The sequence below is a fragment of the Oncorhynchus nerka genome, linkage group LG24 (genome assembly GCF_034236695.1).
Source record: "Oncorhynchus nerka isolate Pitt River linkage group LG24, Oner_Uvic_2.0, whole genome shotgun sequence".
In the NCBI taxonomy this organism is placed as follows: Eukaryota; Metazoa; Chordata; class Actinopteri; order Salmoniformes; family Salmonidae; genus Oncorhynchus; species Oncorhynchus nerka.
In genome coordinates this window covers 79,798,538-79,816,774 of record NC_088419.1, presented here as the reverse complement: position 1 = coordinate 79,816,774, position 18,237 = coordinate 79,798,538, and the positions used below count along the sequence as shown (strand labels likewise).

General features: G+C 40.9%; 1 long non-coding RNA gene and 1 pseudogene across 1 annotated transcript; one reads left to right on the top strand and one right to left on the bottom strand.

Annotated features, from left to right (window-relative positions):
- Window positions 1-7,127: 7,127 nt before the first annotated feature.
- Window positions 7,128-12,258, top strand: LOC115108621 (cytochrome P450 2J4-like; annotated as a pseudogene).
- Window positions 12,259-12,680: 422 nt separating this feature from the next.
- LOC115108620 (uncharacterized) lies at window positions 12,681-17,860 on the bottom strand. The gene is made up of 3 exons (XR_003860367.2): window positions 17,615-17,860; window positions 17,141-17,251; window positions 12,681-13,516 (listed from the first exon to the last, which is right to left on the bottom strand). It is a non-coding gene; the product is annotated as an uncharacterized LOC115108620 (long non-coding RNA).
- Window positions 17,861-18,237: the final 377 nt, after the last annotated feature.

Sequence of the window (18,237 nt, the reverse complement as noted above, 5' to 3'; positions counted from 1 at the left end):
CATTTTGTTTTTGGTGACATTATTTGTTAAGTATTTTCCTGTTCTAAAAGTATTTCCAATAGAGATTCTTAATCTGTTTTTGTTTTTTATATATTTTTAATTGCATGCCCTGATATAGCCTGGTCAGGACCGCAAACCACGGCCGCTCTACATACAATTCATTATAGTATCGATACACATAATTTATGATCGGTGAGTTTTATGATTTTACTCATTGTATGAGTACAGATGTTTTACAATCCAGCTTTAGTAATAATGTCCAGAACTGCAGTTGATCTACTACTAGAGCATGAGTTTAATCAGCAGGACATGGACTCTTATCGACTTTTATAGCAAAGTCACTGTACTGTTATTATTCATATTGTTCATTGATAGTAAACTTTACTTTGTTTCATGGATTTCTGTTATTACATAATGGTAGTGGTTGTGTCACCAAAGTTAACCTTTTCCTAGAAAAGACCCTGCGGTGTATTTACTCGGAACCAAACTGGCCTTAATGCTGGAGGGATCGGCTGAACTTTTCCAGTAAGGAACTCTTGTTTTCGTTGCAAATGTTTTGCAACAGTTTCCTATGGTATGCACTAATGAATACACCCCTGGCATGTGTCTTTCTCAATGTTCAATGGCAGGAGCTGTCACACCAGTCTAGCAGTATAAACAAGCTCTTGTAGTATATTGTCCTGCACTGATGGAAACGCTCTGAACTGAGCTTGGGCTCTCCCTCCTTTGCCTAGCCCAGAGCTCTTGTATCGAAAGGAAGGCAGTAGAAGTAGTCTGTACAGTCAGCTAGGACTTCTCCTATTTGCCTCAGGAAATAATAACCACCTATATTTCACTGGCAATTTAGTGTTCATTCCCTTCCATACGTTTGTAGGGTTTCATAGTCTAAATCAAACAATCTTTTATTTATCTCCTCTGTAAACACTCGCATCCTTGTGGGTGAGGGTCAAGTAATAGTGGATACAAATTGTAATAAAAATGAATCGGGACAAACTATTATTATAGTAATAGCTTAAACTATTTAAACTTGCATGGCACAAGACTTGGAACTTGGAATCACGCAGTTCTATGATCAGTGTGGGCAATTAGGGTATTTTTATTATAACAATTTAGGTAGCAGCACCAAACATCGCCAAACTACCTAAATGAAACTTGCTATAGTGCAAGTTGTATATGTACTGCAATGCATATGTGACATGACTACATGCAGAAGACCCAATGTCAGTTTGAATGCACTATGGGATATGCAAAACACAAATTTTCAATTTACACTAGTATAATACTTTATTTATTTTTTATTTTATTTCACCTTTTATTTAACCAGGTAGGCCAGTTGAGAAAAAGTTCTCATTTACACCTGCGACCTGCCCAAGATAAAGCAATGCAGTGGGACATCAACAACAACACAGAGTTACACATAAACAAACTTAGTCAACAACACAATATAAAAATCTATGAACAGTGTGTGCAAATGTAGAAGATTAGGGAGGTAAGGCAATAAATAGGCCATAGAGGTGAAATAATTACAATTTAGCGTTAAAACTGGAGTGATGTGCAGATGTGCAAGTAGAGCTACTGCGGTGCAAAAGAGCAAGAGGATAAATAACAATATGGGGATGAGGTAGTTGAGTATGCTATTTACAGATTGGCTGTGTACAGGTACAGTGATCGGGAAGCTGCTCTGACAGCTGATGCTTAAAGTTAGAGGGGAATATATAAGACTCCACCTTTGGCAGCAGAGAACTGGAATGAAAGGCGGCCAGAGGAAGTGTTGGCCGCATGAGTGAAGGAGGCTTTGTTGTGAAATGGGAAGCCGATTCTAGATTTAATTTTGAATTGGAGATACTTAATGTGAGTCTGGAAGGAGAGTTTACAGTCTAACCAGACACCTAGAATATGTGGACAACTACAAATGCCTAAGTCAGAACCGTCCACAGTAGTGATGCTAGTCGGGTGGACGGGTGCGATGGAGAAAAAAGTTGGCCTGAGAATGAACCCTGTGGCACCCCCATAGACTGCCAGAGGTCCGGACAACAGGCCCATCCTATTTGACACACTGAGCTATCTGAGAAATGGTTGGTGAACCAGGCGAGGCAGTCCATTTGAGAAATCAAGGCTTTTGAGTCTGCTGATAAGAATGCGGTGATTGACAGAGTCAAGCCTTGTCCAGGTCGATGAAGATGGCTGCACAGTACTGTCTTTTATCAATGGTGTTTATATCGTTTATGACCTTTAGCATGGCTGAGGTGCACCCATGATCATCTCGGAATCCAGATTGCATAGTGGAGAAGGTACGGTAGGATTTGAAATGGTCGTAATCTGTTAACTTGGCTTTTGAAGATTTTAGAAAGGCAGGGCAGGATGGATATAGGTCTATAACAGTTTGGGTCTAGAGTGTCTCCCCCTTTGAAGAGGGGGATGACCGCGACAGCTTTCCAATCTTCGGGGATCTCAGACAATACGAGAGGTTGAACCGGCTAGTAATAGGGGTTGCAACAATTTTGGTGGATCATTTCAGAAAGGGAGGGTCCAGATTGTCAAGCCCAGCTGATTTGTAGGGGGGTGGAAAGCATGGCCGGCCGTAGAAAAATGCTTATTGAAATGCTCAATTATAGTGGATTTATCGGTGGTGAAAGTGTTTCCTTGCCTCACTGCAGTGGGCAGCTGGAAGGAGGTGCTCTTATTCTCCATCGACCTTAGTGTCCCAGAACATTTTGGATTTTGCTACAGGATGCACATTTCTGTTAGGAAAGCAAAGGCTAGATTTTTCAAACTGCCTGTGTATATTGGTTCCTAACTTCCCTGAAAAGTTGCATGTCGCGGGGGCTATTCGATGCTAGTGCAGTACGCCACAGGATGTTTTTGTTCTGGTCAAGGGCAGTCAGGTCTGGAGTGAACCAAGGGCTATATCTGTTCCTGGTTCTACATTTTTTTTGAATGGGACAAGCTTTAAGATGGCGAGGAAAGCACTTTTTAAAGAATAACCAGGAATTCTCTACTGACTGGAATGAGGTCAATATCCCTCCAGGATACCCGGGCCAGGTCGATTAGAAAGGCCTGCTCGCTGAAGTGTTTTAGGGAGCGTTTGACTGCAGACCCATTTCAGACGCAGGAAATGAGGCAGTGATCGCTGAGCTTCTGGTTGAAGACAGCAGAGGGTTATTTGGAGGGCAGGTTGGTTAGATATCTATGAGGGTGCCCGTGTTTACGGATTTTGAGTTGTATCTGGTGGATTCATTGATCATTTGTTTGAGATTGAGGACATCAAGCTTAGATTGTAGGATGACCGGGGTGTTAAGCATGTCCCAGTTTAGGTCACCTAACAGCACAAGCTCTGAAGATAGATGGGGGGCAATCAATTCACATAGGGTGTCTAGGGCACAGCTGGGGGCAGAAGGTGGTCTATAGCAAGTGGCAATGGTGAGAGACTTGTTTCCGGAAAGGTGAGCTTCTACTTTTAAAAATTCAAATGGTTTGGGCACAGACATGAATAGCCTGCTGAGTTCTGTCTTACTATCTCTGCAGTAGATTGCAACACCGCATCCTTTGGCAGTTCTATCTTCTTGGAAAATGTTATAGTTGGGGATGGAAATTTCAGGGTTTTTGGTGGCCTTCCTAAGCCAGGATTCAGACACGGCTAGGACATCCGGGTTTGCAGAGTGTGCTAAAGCAGTGAATAAAAGAAACCGAGGGAGGAGGCTTCTAATGTTAACATGCATGAAACCATGGCTTTTACGGTTACAGAAGTCAACAAATTAAGTTACAGATCAGAGGGCCTGTTGTCCCGGACCTCTGGCAGTCTCTATGGGGGTGCCACAGGGTTCAATTCTCGGGCCGACTCTTTTCTCTATATACATCAATGATGTCGCTCTTGCGGCTAGTGATTCTCTGATCCACCTCTACGCAGACGACACCATTCTGTATACATCTGTCCCTTTGGACACTGTGTTAACTAACCTCCAGACAAGCTTCAATGCCATACATCTCTCCTTCCGTGGCCTCCAACTGCTCATAAATGCAAGTAAAACTAAATGCTTGCTCTTCAACCGATCACTGCCCGCACCTGCCTGCCCACCCATTTATCACTACTCTGGACGGTTCTGACTTAGAATATGTGGACAACTACAAATACCTAGGTGTCTGGTTAGACTGTAAACTCTCCTTCCAGACTCACATTAAGCATCTCCAATCCAAAATTAAATCTAGAATTGGCTTGCTATTTCGCAACAAAGCATCCTTCGCTCATGCTACCAAACCTACCCTCGTAAAACTGACTATCCTGCCGATCCTAGACTTCGGCGATGTCATTTACAAAATAGCCTCCAACACTCAGCAAATTGGATGCAGTCTATCACAGAGCTATCCGTTTTGTCACCAAAGCCCCATTACTACCCACCATTGCGACCTGTATGCTGTTGTCGCCAAACCCACTGGCTCCAGGTAATCTATAAGTCTTTGCTAGGTAATGCCCCGCCTTATCTCAGCTCACTGGTCACCATAGCAGCATCCACCCGTAGCACGCGCTCCAGCAGGTATATTTCACTTGCCACCCCCAAAGCCAATTCCTCTTTTGGCTGCCTTTCCTTCCCTGTTCTCTGCTGCCAATGACTGGAACGAATTGCAAAAATCACTGAAACTGGAGACTTATCTCCCTCACTAACTTTAAGCACCAGCTGTCAGAGCAGCTCACAGATCACTGCACCTGTACATTGCCCATCTGTAAATAGCCCATCCAACTACCCCATCCCCTCTTCTGCACATCTATCACTCCAGTGTTTTAATTGCTAAATTGTAATTATTTCACCACCATGGCCTATTTATTGCCTTACCTCCCTTGTCTTACCTCATTTGCACACACTGTACATAGACTTTTTCTATTGTTATAGACTTTTTCTACTGTTATTGACTGTATGTTTGTTTATTCCATGTATAACTCTGTTGTTTGTGTCACACTGCTTTGCTTTATCTTGGAAAGGTCGTAATTGTAAATGAGAACTTGTCAACTAGCCTACCTGGTTAAATAAAAATGGCGAGGAAAGCACTTTTAAAGAGCAACCAGGCATCCTCTACTGACGGGATGAGGTCAATATCCTTCCAGGATGCCCGGTCGATTAGACTGGTCCGCAAGTGTTTTAGGGAGCGTTTGACAGTGATGAGGGGTGGTCGTTTACATACATAACACACACTTGTTCATGGGTGAAATAGGACACACGTATAAGCCCCCACCACACTGGCATGGCCCACGGAGGTCGGGCCTCCCCAGATAGCATATGAACACGTCATAAGCCATGAAGGAATGTTTAGAATTAAATGATATTTGCTTTAAAATTGCAACATTTTCTCTCAGCCTTATGGCAAAATGTGTAGGAAATTTGTCCAGAGATTTTTGAAAGTCGGACAATCCTTGTCCGGCAGGGAAACTTTATTTATAGTGTTGAGAATTTTTACATTTAGAGGGATTTTACAAGGGAAAATATTTGTTTTTGGTATTTTCTAAATACTTTAGATGTTATTCATTTCCATGTCTGCTCTATGCCTGGAAATGCCCTTGTCCATAGTTAAGGATCCAAATAAAAGTGTTTAAAATTCTACAAACTGGCAAAAACATTTCAGTTAATATCCATTATCTTATGTAGTTTCTTGCAATAGCCCTCTGACTTTAAAGAATATTTCTCTCAAAACTATGATCAGATTTGTCAAAAATCCTAAATTACGAATAAGCAGGGGCAGCTATTTACCATAAGGACTCCTTACTAATTTCTTCATTACGTGTAGTGCAACAAGACCACTTGTAGTCTGAAGTTCTCTACTTTCAATAGATTTTAATAATATTGGAATCACCGTGGTCACAACCATTAACTGTCAGCTCCATCTGCCTGATATATTAAGATATATATTTGAACCAAAATTCATATTCTGGTACATTTAATTAGGTTTTAGAGTCTCTTAAAGCAACTGAGGAAAAGCAAATTTGCTAAAAATATTTTTCCATATTTGAAAAATGTTAATTTAAGTTTCTTTAGAGGCAAAAATGTCTGTTTTGAGTATTTGGTATTTTATTAGGCTCCCTATTAGCTGTTGCAAAAGCAGCAGCTACTCTTCCTGGGGTCCAACACAAAACATGAAACATAATACAGAATGACATAATACAGAACATCAATAGACAAGAACAGCTCAAGGACCGAACTAGACGCATACACACAATCTAGGTCAAATAGCTGTTGTCAACTCTACTGATGGACTCAATAATGTTTTGTCAATATTCTGAATAAGTATTGTAATCACTGTTCTGCAACGTATGCTTAAAACATTGAAGTATTTTCTGTGCTAGACTTTAGGTATATTGTTTGCTTTATAAATGTTTTATGTTCTAAATCTGGAAAAACAACCATGCCAAATACATTATCCCTGGAGCATTTAATAGGGCTATTAATCCAAAAGAAATTTGGAGATTTGTATTACATATCTGAATATTAGAATTAATCAATCAAGTCCTTAACACTTGTTGGACAATCATTGTAAAAATGAAAAGGCTTTTATGGTGTCTCACTGAGTTGACATAAAATCCAGTTAGTAAAATAATGATTTGTTATATATTTTGAAATATTAATTTTAAGATAAATATTTGTGGGGGAAAAGTTGGACCGTGCGGGGGGCACGAATCTGCGCTATGGCACTAACCCACCAAATGATCCATTTATTATTCATTAAAAGGGTATAAGTCAAGTCAGTTTGACTTTCTGCAGTTTCCTAACTAATATAGATGAAGGACCTGTTTCTCAGACACAAGATTATGCCTAGTCCTGGACTAAAAGGCAAACGTAATGGATAATCTCCATTTGAAAGTGTTTAATTTGTGTGTGGGGGAAAACCGCCCCGAAAGAATAATTAAAGGGAAAATTCACTCAAACTACTTTTTGGAATTGTTTTTCATGACTTAATACTTAATACAGTCCCAAAATGTTTTTTTATGATAACAGTCACGTTTTCAAGATTTAACATTTTTCAAGAAGCAAAGTATCACTTACCACATCATGATGATGCAATTGACATTTTGCTTCTGGAAAAATCCTATGCCTTGAAAATGCGACTGCTGACATGCAAAACATTTTGGGACTAATAAATCAAATGTTTTTGTGGAGTATTCCTTTAACAGCTGGAAGCTGTCTATAGTGCTGAACACTCTCCACGTCATCATTGTGACTCTGGTCCGGAATGGAGCCGTGTTTTCAGGGAGGCCATCTATGCCTGTTCTGGACTGGATCAGTATACCCCACTTTTGCTGAGCTAAAAGAAAGCATATTTGAGATACTACCATAATTATTTCTGCAATATTTGCCACCAGGTGTAACTAAAAAGCACACATTTTCCTTTTCATTAATCAAAGATTGTTGCAGTGCTGGAACAGATGGTTTTGATTGGGTCTCTTGCACTCAAGTGCTAGGATGGATATAAAGCATTGACACGTCACAAAGTCTATCACAAGTGCACTACTTTTGACCATAGCCCAATCGACCCTGGTCAAAAGTTGTGCACTACATAGTGAATAGTGTGCCAGCTAGGTATACCCTATATGATTTATTTTGCCACTCAGGGATTTTGTCTACAGGGGAAAGTTGGGTGTCAACAGGAAGTTAGTCTTACTCACTCTTAAGGCCTTAAGAAATCTCTGGATCATCGGGTCACAGAGGAGGCCCACTACCTTATACAGGTGCTACAGAAGGAGGGCGGTAATTCGTTTTTGGCAGGACTGCCCCGAAAAGTAATCCTGATTGTGCCACATAGACATTTTCTATTGGCTTATTGGAATCTTGTCAGTGGAATATTATATCTACTGTTGTGTGATGAAGGACGCTGACCAGCTGTGTAAAGTTTTCACTGTGATCTGTGGTGGTTTTATCATGAGAATCCATTCAACCCACAACACGTGATCGTGAAGGCCGTGTCCAACATCATCTGCTCAGTGGTGTTCGGACTGCTATGAGTACAAGAACACCGTTTCCACAGCCTCCAGACATCCACAATTAAAATCTCTTCCTGACTGGATCTGCTCTCGGCCAGGTACGAGTACGGAGTACCCATAGAAATAAATAAAACATTTGAATGGTTGCAATTTGACTTGTCTGGAATTTATCTTTGACCAAAATGTCTGCCCTTCTAGAGGTATGAAGGTTTGTGACATGGGTCACTCTAGTAATGTATCACTACTCTAAAAATATGTAGAGGCAATAGGTGAAAAGTGACCATATTAGTAACAGGAACGTTTAACAGCTAATGAGATTCAAAATAAGATTATAGCATCATGTGTACCATATTTAACTGATGTTTTTTCAGGTAGTTTCTTTCAAAATATTTGGCTTGATACATTTCTTTAGATCTTTAATCTGTTCCCGTTTATGAAACATTTCCCGGGGCCTCACCAGAGCATCCAGAGGAATGTGTCAGAGCTGAAAGGCTTCATATCGGAGGTGGCCAGGCAGCACTGGAAGACCCTGGACAGGGACAACCTCTGATACTCTCTCCATCAGGTAAGAGTCTATGAAGTAAGTGACCCATAGAAGTTGAAGAGTAACTAAGTGACAAATAGGTCTCTCCAAACACCATATTTTATATAATGCTTGTTTTTTCCTATAAGTGGTAAATCTGTGAATAAAAGGCTCTCTGGAGGTCATCCTTAAAGCTACAGTCTGGAATATATATATTTTTTTAACTATAGTATTTTTGTAAATTTTGAATCCTGGTTGATTTAGCTGTTATCAAACATGGCAACCATAGAGACTACATTTTTGTTCAAGTCTCAATTGTCTGTTGTCATAAATATGTCATCTGTCACTATTCCTTGATCTCTGTGGAGCAGCAGGACTTGCGTCCGGACTCGGCGTACGGACTCTGCGTACGGACTCGGCATACTTCGAGGAGAACATGGTGTTGTCGGTGGCTGATCTCTTCCTGGCCGGGACTGACACCACCTTCACATCAGATGGGGACTCATCAACATGATGGAGCACTCATACATTCAAGGTACGTGTGTGTGTGTGTGTGTGTGTGTGTGTGTGTGAGAAATTAAAAGTGTTGATATTAATGTAGGGAATAGGCAGCCATTTCAGACTCAGTCCTGCTTTCCTATTGCTTATCTGTGTTTATTTAAAAATCCCAGAACGATGTGATTAGATTTGTTGGGGTTCGACTGCACCCCCTCAATGTACCAACTTTGTCAACTTGACTGCGATCCTGACGGGAAAAGACCACCGGAAGTACCCAGATACCTTTTAACCCTGCTAACTTTCTGGCCTTTTCTCTGGGTGAGTCCCTCTTCTCATTGGCCCAAATTATCTTTTTTGTTTGGAGAGAACAATATGGCCATATAGAGAATATTGTTGTATGTACAGTACAGTTGAAGTCGGAAGTTTACATACAAGTTTTTCAACCACTCCACAAATTTCTTGTTGCCAAACTATAGTTTTGGCAAGTCGGTTAGGACATCTATTTTGTGCATGACACAAGTAATTTTTCCAACCATTGTTTACAGATAGATTATTTCACTTATAATTCACTGTATCACAATTCCAGTGGGTCAGAAGTTTACATACATGAAGTTTTTTTTTTTTTTTTTACCTTTATTTAACCAGGCAAGTCAGTTAAGAACAAATTCTTATTTTCAATGACGGCCTAGGAACAGTGGGTTAACTGCCTGTTCAGGGGCAGAACGACAGATTTGTACCTTGTCAGCTCGGGGGTTTGAACTCGCAACCTTCCGGTTACTAGTCCAACGCTCTAACCACTAGGCTACCCTGCCGCCCCAGTTGACTGTGTCTTTAGAAAATTACGTCATGGCTTAATTAAGAAGCTTCTGATAGGCTAATTAACATAATTTGAGTGAATTGGAGGTGTAACTGTGGATGTATTTCAAGGCCTACCTTCAAACTCAGTGCCTCTGCTTGACATGGGAAAATCAAAAGAAATCAGCTAAGACCTCAGAAAAAGAAATGGTAGATCTCCACAAGTCTAATAAATCATTCACTCTACTATTATTGACATTTCACATTCTTAAAATAAAGTGGTGATCCTAACTGACCTAAGACAGGGAATTTTTACTAGGATTAAATGTCAGGAATTGTGAAACTGAGTTTAAATGTTTTTGGCTAACACGGAACCCAAACCGGCTGCGCGCTTGCGCCATCGTGCATACATTTATTTTGTCCCCTACACCAAATGCGATAACGACATGCCGGTTGAAATATAAAAAAAAAACTCTGAACCAATTACATTAATTTGGGAACAGGCGAAAAGCATGAAACATTTATGGCAATTTAGTTAGTTAGCTTGCACTTGCTAGCTAATTTGTCCTATTTAGCTAGCTTGTTGTTGCTAGCTAATTTGTCCTGGGATATAAACATTGAGTTGTGCATTTCAGGTAAAATAACAAGGTCCTCTACTCCGACAATTAATCCACACATAAAACGGTCAACCGTTCTAGTCATCTCTCCTCCTTCCAGGCCTTTTCTTCGTTGAACTTATATGGTGATTGGCATCTAAACTTTCCTATTATTACCACGACAACCGGCAACAGTTCGTCTTCCAATCACCCACGTGGGTATAACCAATGAGGAGATGGCACGTGGGTACCTGCTTCTATAAACCAATGAGGAGATTGGAGAGGCAGGACTTGCTACGCGATCTGTGTCAGAAATAGGAATGACTTCTATTTTAGCCCTTGGCAATGCAGACGCTCGTTGACGCTCGCGAGCAGTGTGGGTACAATAATTGAATAACATAGATTTCTAAATTTTATTCGCAGCGCACGCTGTGTGGTCAGCCTATAAGGTGTATGTAAACTTCCGACTTCAACTGTATGTACAGTGCATTCGGAAAGTATTCAGACCCCTTGACCTTTTCCACATTTTGTTACATTACAGCCTTATTCTCAAGAATGATCAATGGAAACCAGGATGCATCTGAGCTCAATTTCGAGTCTTATAGCAAAGGGTTTAAATACTTATTTAAATAAGGTATTTCTATTATTTTTAATATATTAGTAAAAATGTCTAGACCTGTTTTTGCTTTGTCATTATGGGATATTGTGTAGATTTCTGAGGATTTATTTATTTGAAACATGTTAGAGTAAGGCCCTGATTTGACTGGCTCCCTGTCCTCTGAAGGCCCGTGGGTGTGTCTGGGGGAATAGCTGGCTAGTTGGATCTGTCTGTGTTCTTCACATCCCTGCTGCAGCACCTGTGTTTATCCTGGCCCCCCAACACTTCTCCCCAGGACACGGAGGGCATTCTTCAACCTGATCCACAAACCCAAACCCTTCACCATGCTGTCACAGCCTTGGCACCAAACACTGAGACCAGGGGCCGTATGTATCAAGCATCTGTATCAAAACCCAACCTGAGTTTAGTAAGCACATAGGCCAAGATTGTCTACCAATGAGTGAATAATATGATGAAACTAATGAGTGAATAATATGATGAAACTAAGGGTCTTCTTTAGTCTTAACACCAAATGCTAGCTAATGAAAATGCTAGGGCAGCAGGGTGAATAATGGAATTAAACTTAGCTCATCTCAAAACATGCTGTGTGAACGACTTTAATTATCAAGGGATTTTTATAACTAATGGGATGTTGAAGTAAAGAGGAAATTCAACAACTCTTGAAGGACAGTGTCTATGAGCCGAAATGTGTTGGTTTGAACAATAAAGACACATTTCTATCAACTTCCAAGAGTTGCAGAATGTTATCTTCAGTTCAGTTTGCTCCTTAATTAAAGCCCCTTGGTTGGAGAGCGAGTTAGTGACGATGTTCCTTGCCCTTTGACTAATGATGTTGACAGTTAGATACCCACCTTGGGTAACTGCTACAGCTTGTGGTGGAGTAATCATGTTAAAACAAAGTAGACTAGAGGGAGAGGAGCTAAAGGTGAATCGGTATGTAGACAGCCGTATAGCACCGTGAGCACTTTTTACATTTTTATTTTATTGAATATTAAACATACAATCTACCTGCAGTGAAGCCGCTCAACATTTACATTACATTGTCATCTAACAGACTCCCATCCAGAGGGACCCACAGAAGCAACCAGGGTCAACATCCTGCCCAAGGGCATGTCGACAGTTCTCCCACATGGTCAAAAACAGTGACCCGACCCAGGAACCTATCAGCCACCGGCCCAAGTTCCCAACTGCCAGGCCACCAGTCCTCCAAGATCCCCCCCCACAGTTCCCGAGAGCTGCCCCTCAATCATCCGAGACCCCCTGATAAAAATAATAATTATAAAATAATTCCATTCCCCGTCCCCCAATGCAGCAACAATGAACAAAAGCGAAAAACAAAGGAGAACATAAAACGACATCAAGGACAACTGAATAATTTTGAGTGCATGTATGGCACTATTTACGTGTGAATGAATGTGTGTATGCATGCGTACCAACACCTGCACGGCATCAGCCTCAGGGAAACAGGCATTAAATGTAACAACGTTGCCTCTCAGTGTCATTCAAAGTTTTTGGTTTATTTAGACTTTATTGTACTGTATGTTATAGGTTGTGTGGGAAAGTAAGATGACTAGAGTGTTGAAGAGGTAGTGGGTGTTATTGTACAGTGCTGTTGAATGGATGTGACCTTAACATGATAGAATAGACCTTGCCTGTTCAGTTTGAGGCAAAAAAAAGCACTTTCCATGTTTTTCAGAATGTTTTATTCAAATGTTTGGGAAACTGTTATTATATGGTAAAGTATGTCGCTTATCAAGCGAAGAAAAATATAATCAAATTGACGCTGCACAACAGTGATTGGTTTATGTAGCGTTCTAGGTTTACTTGTCTAAAATCTGTCAAACATGAATAAAATTGGGCACAAAGTATCTATGTTCAAACATGTACACTTTAAAGTGAAATCTTGTTTTCCATGATGTATCATAAATATAAAATAATTGAATGAATTGTATTGCCACAGTCTAAAAATGTAAAAAATCATACATCTGTAATTCACAGGCGTGTGCTTTCATGGTAAGTGAGTAATGTGTTGATTGTGTGTATCCCGTCTTGTAAGACGTGCCATTGTCTTGTATGTAGACTTCCCTAATGCTTTTCCCTGATATCATTATGGGCTGTGTACATTTGAGGTTCTTCTGTTGTCTTGGCTTTGATTGGAATCTTGAAATCAGTCTCTTTGCGGACGGCCTGGTCCCTGCTTGGCATAGGTCGAGAAGGCTAGCGACAACCAACACGACCAGCATCCGTCCCACCTCCACAATGGCTTAGTGCTGGGAGCACCAGGGTCTGTACCCCGATTCCGTGAAGCCTCACCACAGTGGGGAGGGAGGCCAAGAGGTACCTGGTGGAGGGATAGAGCTTAAGTACCTCCGGGTGCAGGAGGAGAGAGCAGGCCTGACTCATACGAGAAAGGGGTACTCCCTCTGGGTGCTGGTTCATCAGGTCATGGAGGCTGCTCCTCAGTCTGGTCAGGTAACTGTTCTGGGCAGTAGTAGGGGCTGCTGGTCTAGCAGAAGTCCTTACTTTTAAGAAAAAGAAAAGAGAATCATCTTATGAGGTTGCACTCAGGTGCTATCCTCTCATTGTTGTAATATAACCAAATTAGCGATAGTTAAAAATGTACTGGGGGGGGGTCTGATCCAATCATGACACCCCTTGTACTGTAAATCACTTGCAGAATCTCTCCCCTCAGAATTAGAAAGCTTGAGCGGTGTGGTCAGCATGTAACGGCCAGAAGGTTGAGGGTTCGTCCAGCACCATCTACCTGTCTGTCTCATTACACTACAAGAGCCGGCTGCAGACACTTACCAGGTTTCCATACAAACATTTCATGAGGATTAATTACCTGACGCATTCATTTTAAAAACCTGGGCTGATGAAACAGCAAATGCCGGTAGAATTTTATAAATGCCGACAGACAATTTGTTTGGTCGACATGGTTGGATATTTTTGTGTGTAAAATGAATTACGTGAGAAATGGCAGTGGAAATGCCTTTATGCACAAATATTGATATAATGACCATGTCGAAGTAAACTGGGGAGTCATGCGATGATATGTTAAGTGGTCCTCCCACTACGACTCGTGAAAGCATGCAGTTGATTAGCAGATTAAAGAAATTATGAACTTCACAGGGTGGTGAGTATCCAATCAATATTGAGGGTCTTATTCTGGTGATATGATGATCGATGCTTGGCTGCTGTTAATAATGCGCACATTTGCTATAAAACAACAGTTTTTGTGACAAAACCATCAGTAATGCTGATAATGCCATGGAACCCATTTAACTTGTATTTTTCATTCGGTACAAGAGAATTTAATTGCAGAAGTTATTTTTATGTGCACTAGGTCATCACGCACAGCCGTTTATCCACAATAAGTCAGTTGGAAACACATCTCCAGTAGGAAAATGCGTATATTGTTTTATGTAGATTTTAGAATATTCACATAATCTGTAAATTGGAAAATAAATTCTATGGAGGATAATTGCAATGGCGGTGCTTAGGTAAAATCACCAGGGAAAGCAAACCAGAGTGAAAAAAGCCATATTACAACCTATGTGTTGTGAAATTGAGTTGTTTGCTCTATAACCTGTTAGTTCATATGCCTTGCCACCGTGATATATACAGTGCATTCGGAAAGAATTCAGACCCCTTGACTTTTTCCACATTTTGTTAAGTTACAGCCTTATTCTAAAATGGATCAAAAAAATAATAATCCTCATCAATCTACACAAAATACCTCAATGACAAAGCAAAAAAAAGGTTTTTAGAAATTGTAGCTAATTTATTACAAATAAAAACAGAAATGACATTTACATAAGTATTCAGACCCTTTACTTAATACTTTGTTGAAGCACCTTTGGTACCGATTACAGTATCGAGTCTTCTTGGGTATGACGCTACAAGCTTGGCACACCTGTATTTGGGGAGGTTCTCCCATTCTTCTCTGCAGATCCTCTCAAGCTCTATCAGATTGGATGGGGAGCGTCACTGCACAGTTATTTTCAGGTATCTCCAGAGATGTTCGATTGGGTTCAAGTCCGGGCTCTAGCTGTGCCACTCAAGGACATTCAGAGACTTGTGCCGAAGCCACTCCTGCATTGTCTTGGCTGTGTGCTTAGGGTCATTGTCCTGTTGGAAGGTGAACCTTTGCCCCAGTCTGAGGTACTGAGCACTCTGGAGCAAGTTTTTATCAAGGATCTCTCTGTACTTCACTCCGTTCATCTTTCCCTCGATCCTGACTAGTCTCTCAGTCCATGCCACTGCTGATGCTGCTACCACCATGCTTCATCATAGGGATGGTGCCATGTTTCCTCCAGACGTGACACTTGGCATTCAGGCCAAAGAGTTCAATCTTGGTTTCATCAGACCAGATAAACTTGTTACTCATGGTCTGAGAGTCCTTTAGGTGCCTTTTGGCAAACTCCAAGCGGGCTGTCATGTGCCTTTTAATGAGGAGTGGCTTCCGTCTGGCCACTCTACCATTAAGGCCTGATTGGTGGAGTTCTGCAGAGATGGTTGTCCTTTGTCAGAGTGACCATAAGGTTCTTGGTCACCTCCCTGACCAAGGACCTTCTCCCCTGTTTGCTCAGTTTAACCAGGTAGCCAGCTCTAGGAAGTGTCTTGGTGGTTCCAAACCTCTTCCATTTAAGAATGACGGTGACCACTGTGTTCTCGAGGACCTTCAATGCTGCAGACATTTTTTGGTACCCTTCCCCAGATCTGTGACTCGACACAATCCTGTCTCGGAGCTCTCCAGACAAATCCATCGACCTCATGGCTTGGTTTTTGCTCTGACATGCACTGTCAACTGTGGGACCCTATATAGACAGGCGTGTGCCTTTCTAAATCATGTCCAATAAATTGAATTTACCACAGGTGGACTCCAATCAAGTTGTAGAAACATCTCAAGGATGATCAATGGAAACAGGATGCACCTGAGCTGAAGTTTGAGTCTTATAACAAAGGGTCTGAATAGTTACAGTATGTAAATAAGGTATTTCTGTTTTTTAATGTGCAAACATTTCTAAAAACCTGTTTTTGCTTTGTCATTATGGGGGTAGATTGACGAGGAAAAAAACGATTTAATCAATTTTAGAATAAGGCTGTAACGTAACAAAATGTGGAAAAGGGGAAGGGTTTGAATACTTTCCAAATGCACTGTAGGCCTAAGGCCGAGACAATAAGTGGTGGAGTCTACAAAGCATATTGCATGTAACATACATTTACATGGCCAATCAAGTTAATATTTCCGACTTTTTCGGACTACTAAACAACTATTGATTTAGAACACAGAAGAGTTACTGCAAGTCGCAGAGGAAACAGGAGCTGACTCCCCTATTCCAGCACCATTTCAACATCAAATCACCTATGCTTAGTCTAGTACAGTGACAACAAAGATACAAAAAACAATTGAGTCCAATCAACATCAGCAAAATATCATCCATGGTACTAATTTATGTGTGTGTGTAAGTAGAAAAAGAGAATCGCCAATGCCATCCTCCTCTCTTTCATGTTATTCAAACGGTCTATGACTCTACATGCTTTTAGTTTTTGTTGTCCTAGGCTACCAGCTAGTTGACAGCTAGCTACATTTAGCTACATGTTGAACTTCCATCCTCAGGCCAGGGGCACAATGTATGAATTTATGGTTGAATCAGAATCGCTGTTATAATCATTGGCCAGTACGGAGAATTAAGTAAAACCACAAGTTCAATTCCCTGTCTCCATCCATGCCTAATTTAAGAAAGGGACGATTTTAGCAAGCCTGACACTTTTTTGTTGTTTTGCAACAGGACCATTCACAGTTGAGCTCACTCAGTTGAGCTTCTTTCTTTTTTATCAAGGGAGGCCAAATGTCTGCTGGCTTCCATTGCATTCAATGCAATGGGCAGAAACAATGTCATATTAATTTTGACCAGACAGCATCAGATAGATGTGCTTCACATAGTAAGACAGAGGGATGCTTTCTCCAGTGAAATACATTCAGCCTCTTGCGAATTGAAGGAAATGTATGAAACGTAGAGAGATGAAAGATTTTTAAAAAGGTAGATATATTTTGTTCTTGGTAAATGTTTTGGGGAAGCCTGGCTTTCCTTGGCATCCAAGCATACACGCCACTGGATATTGTATTGTCCCTAGCTCACCTTTGTTAGATGGTGTTTGAAGGGCGTCTCTATAGCTCATGGTTAATGGTCTATGTTGGTTCTCTTTCCCCATCATCTTTCTTTGCTGCTGGATACTTCAACAATAAATATCTGTTGTAGTACAACAATGTAGTTATGTTCAATGATGTTCAAACCTCAGGCATATAAGGCTACTGTAGTACAACAATGTAGTTATGTTCAATGATGTTCAAACCTCAGGCATTTACGTCTACTGTAGTACAATAATGTAGCTATGTTCAATGATGTTCAAACCTCAGGCGTTTACGGCTACTGTAATACAATAATGTAGTTATGTTCAATGAAGTTCAAAACTCAGGCGTTTACTGAGCTACCTGTCGTCACTAGGCAGACAACTTTACAGCCATAGGCTCTCGAGCACTGGCTCATTCTTCAACATATACAACAAGAAACAACAGGTACGAATACTTAACGTAGTTGTAGAATAAAGCTTACCAAACAGTTTTTCAGTTGCTCTCCTCAAGTCGATATTTTACTTTCGGTTTCACAGAAATGAAACAATCAAATACATCCTTGTTGTCCATCGCTTCATGGGAGTGGTTTATTAACATTCTTATCAGCAATACACCTTCTCCGATTCGGTGCCCGGGGAACAGTGGGTTAACTGCCTTGCTCAGGGGCAGAATTAAATATTTTTACCTTGTCAGCTCGGTGATTCGACCCAGCAACCTTTCGGATACTGGCCCAATGCTCTAACCACTAGTGAGCTACATAGAAATATATTTATATAGAATGATTCTATTTCTATGGTGGGGAATCAGAATAAGCCTTTGTTGAGATCCACACCAGTAGGACGTGATAATCAGTAGAAATAAACAATGCCATACAACTTCATGAAGTGTGGGTATCATCTGTTTTATGTATGAAAGTGGTGATCACTGTGCAAACCACGGTTTTGTTTGAGTAAAATAAAAATGAAATCAAGTGATCACAGTTAGGCCGTAGTTTGGACTAACCTTCTCCTCCTCAGATGCCCTTGCTGCTGTTCCTACTCTGAGTTCAGTTCTTAAGACAGCTGGGTTCTTCTGATGGATGTAGGACAGGGAACGGTCACCAGA